General features: G+C 48.6%; 1 protein-coding gene across 8 annotated transcripts in view; it reads left to right on the forward strand.

Moving 5' to 3' along the window:
- ST5 (suppression of tumorigenicity 5) overlaps nt 1-3,756 on the forward strand; it is a 236,646-nt gene that overhangs the window by 178,705 nt on the left and 54,185 nt on the right. The gene's annotated exons all lie outside the window — the stretch shown is intronic.

Below are 3,756 nucleotides of genomic sequence, written 5' to 3' on the forward strand. Positions count from 1 at the left end.
GGCCTGTTTTAAAACAGGAAATGTCAGGATCCTTTTTAGGTCCAGTGGAGTCCCACAGTGGAGGAGAAAGCAGATGTTGCCTTAGCAAACTCCAAACTAGACACTGTACAACACAGTTCCTTACTGACCGAGGAAACTAGCAGAAACCCCGGAGAAGTGATTGCAACCCTCTGTCTCACAACTCGGTTCCTGGCTGTGTAGATCCATCCATCCCCCTGGGAACCAGCCTCCTGTTGTTAGTGAGGCTCATTAGAAGTCTTGCAAGTAGAGTAAGACTATTGCATTGGGACCTGTAAAAACAAAACACCAAATCCTTCATTCCCTTTCCTTTGGGATGCAGGCAGTGGAGACCACACGCAGGCTGAGTCAGGGTCAGATGACTCCCAACTGCTCCTTGCCCAGTAGGCACACTCAGAAAGGGTCTGTCCGTAGCAGGGGCAAGCAAGCAGCAGGCTGCATGGCTCACAGTTTTATAGCTATCATGTAGTCCCCATCTGTGAGTTACAGCTGCTGTCCCCTGGGGTGACCTCTGCAATTGGGCCATGATGAATACACCACCTGGCTTTTAGAGGAATGGACCCCGCTCTAAGGGTCAGGGACCACACGGATGCAGGGATGTGACTCAAGCCGGGAGGCTGAGGGGTTGCATGGCCAGGAAGGTTTAGATGTACCTCATCTTCAATAAGGGCAATAAACATGCTTATAGTGTTTTCCTGGGGTTTGCTGTGATAAGCAGGTGCTACATCTGTTATGTGAAGCTGCAGTGAAAGTCTCCCTCAACCAGAGGATACCTGTGAGTACAGTGGGTTGGGCAGGGTCAGGTTCAGTAAGCCAGGGGTGGGCAATTATTTGGGCAGGAGGAGGGAGTTTTGGTGAGCTGTTGAGGGCCTGGTCAGGCCCCACCACTCACCAAAGCTCACCAAAACTCCCTAAGTGGCTCTGCCCCGGGGCCCAGTCCTGTGCTGTCGCCACCCAGTTATCCCAGCTCCAGGGTCTCTGTGGAGACCAGCCTGGGACCCCTGCAGGCAGAGCATGCTTTAGTTGAGCAAATGGGACAAGGTCACGGGCCACAGGGAGCAGCATCTGAGAGCAGGAGTGGAGGCAGGGGCCAGGATCTTGGGCCAGTGACAGTATGGGGCTGGGGCCCAGGACAGAGCCACAATCTGTTCCTGGCATGCTGCTGCCTGTGGAACCGGTACCTGTTGCAGGGACATGGGGGCAGCAGATCATGGCTCTGCCTTGGCCCCCAGGCCTTGGCCTTGCATTGTCCCCACCCCAAGATCCCAGCCCGCCCACTCTGTCCAGCTCCCTGAACCCACTCCTGGACACCACTCCCTGCTTGCCTGCAGCCCCATCCCATCTACCTGACCCAGTGCTCCTTGCCCACACAGGTCCCTGGTAGATCTCTATGGAGACCCTGCCCACCCACTCCATCTGGCACCCCCAGCAGTGGGTGCAAGGTGGACAGGCTGGGGTGCTTAAGCAATCGGGCCAAGTCTGGCGTCCCCAGTGGAGACTGGCAGTGGCAGCTGGAAGGAGCTACCTCTGCAGGGGCTGCCAGGAAGCAAAGTTCAGCCACCGCACTGCTCCAGCCCTGTTGTGTGTCTGGGGCAGCAGGACCAGCTGCCTGTGCTGCAGCACAGGCTGCCTCCCACACCAGGGCTGAGGGGCCCACTGTGGGCCAGATAAAATCCCTTGGCGGGCTGGATCCAGCTTCTGTGGCCATCTTTTGCCCACCCCTGATGTAAGCTCATGTCTGGGATTTGCACAGCAGCTCCTGATGTTAGAACTGTTAAAGAAGGCCAGTAATTTCACTTGAGAAATCCAGCCCCTTGGAGCATCTCCAGCCTTGAGACATTTGCTCCTTGGCTCTTCATGATGATTTGTGTGCACCAGGGAGGCTCTACTATTTGCAATGAGAAATCTCTAAAGTAAAAGGGCATCATATGTGATGGATGTGAGCAGTGAAGATGCCCAGCACTCATAAAATCAGAGACATGTAACCTTTCAGATGTTTGAAGGGAATAATATTTCATAAGGCAGGGCCTTTGACTAAACTCAGAGCAGTTATTGTTTCTGGTCTTATAGATGACCCAGGAATGTGATGTTTTTACTGGCGCTCGGTAAGACAGTTCTTGGTTGGTTGCTGTCCAAGACTCCTGGCATGGCTTCGACATTCTTGCAGATTTGACACAATGATTTTAACCAAAATCCCACATGCTTGATATAATCGTTCAATGCCTTTAGAAAAGGTTTTATACCTAATATGGACAAAAAAGGGTTCTGCTTTTTCAGAGATGTGACGTGCAGTGAGCAGGTTTTGATCCAGAAATAGATTCATCTGTATTCATTTAGTAGCCGTGTTTCTGCATGGCTGTTATAACAGCACAGGCACCTGCTGATTAGCCCAGTGGCAGTTGCGATTCTCAGATTTTAAAAGCCTTCGGTTTCCTCTGATTGAGCTCTGTGTATGACAAACATGCTTTGGGGAAGCCATTACATCACCATCAAAGTCTGATGATGAGGCACTGGCAAAAAAATGCCACCAACTTTTAACGTTATTGGGAGAAAGATCATCAGCTGCTTTGATTAAATATAAAAGTGAGCAGAAAGCAGATGGAAATGATGTTAGGCAACCATTTGTCTGGAATTGTTTAGATAAGGATGATTCTGCCTTGAGCCAGCGGTTCAGACTACATGACCTTTTGAGGGTCCCTTCCAGCTTTATTGTTTTATGTTTGCATGACTGCAGGCTGCTTTATGGTACTGTTAATACTAGACCTGATTTTCTTGCTGTCCTGCATCTTGTGTAAACATTTGCAGATGTATGAAGTAAGTACAAAATGATACCACCCAGTTTTTAATTAATTTTCCACAAGCACAAGTCGCCCTATATGGTGAAAGGCAACCAAGAACCTGGTCTAGGACCCTGTGCCAGGCTCTTTAATGCTGGGGATTTGGGAGCATGCTTTTAGCAATTTGCTGCCTCGGTACTTTATCATTTCTAGATGACTGAGTCAGGAATTTCTGCAAGAATGACCGCTTTGAGAAACATCTTATAATATAACTTAGAATCGCCTTATGCCATCTTGCCTCTTGAAAGAGCAACCTGGCTTGAGTTCAGAGAATGGGGCCATGAGACTGTGCACCTTTTAGAGGTTCTGTCCATTGAGGAGTGCTGCAAAGCCAGTTGAAGTCAGTCACTGCATCTTGTGTCTTTTGGACTTTGGATAAAATCCCTAGTTCCCAAAGGCCTCTGATTTATGACAACCTATAGGCCTAATCTTAAAGTTAATTGTATGTTTAAAGCCTTGCATGAAACAGGGCTATAAGTAATCCGCGGGACTGACCAATATCTACTGTCAGTGAAAATGGTCCTCATTGTTTTTTCCAGGTAAAATATTTTAATGTTTATTACTATTTTGTTCAGCCCAAGAATTTTGACTTTAGAGATGGGTATGCAAGCATGAAAAGGGAAACTTACTTTCTTTAAGAAATCTTAGTCCCTGACATCAGCAAAACCTCTCCCTGGATTGATAGCCCCATAGGAAGTCTGTGCCATTTTGATTGCTGAATGGCAGCATACAGAGCGAGAAGCTGCATCTGTGTAAGTGCTTCAGTCAGTGCTGAACTAGGTAAGTGATGAGACTTTTTGGAAATGCCACCTCCTCAGGTTTTTGGAAAACAGGTTCCTTCTCCCCTTTATAGTCAGGCAGGTCCTGGAGGCATTGTATTCCTTTTGTATACAAGTGTTCC

The sequence above is a fragment of the Alligator sinensis genome, unplaced genomic scaffold (assembly GCF_000455745.1).
Source record: "Alligator sinensis unplaced genomic scaffold, ASM45574v1 scaffold502_1, whole genome shotgun sequence".
Taxonomy (NCBI): domain Eukaryota; kingdom Metazoa; phylum Chordata; order Crocodylia; family Alligatoridae; genus Alligator; species Alligator sinensis.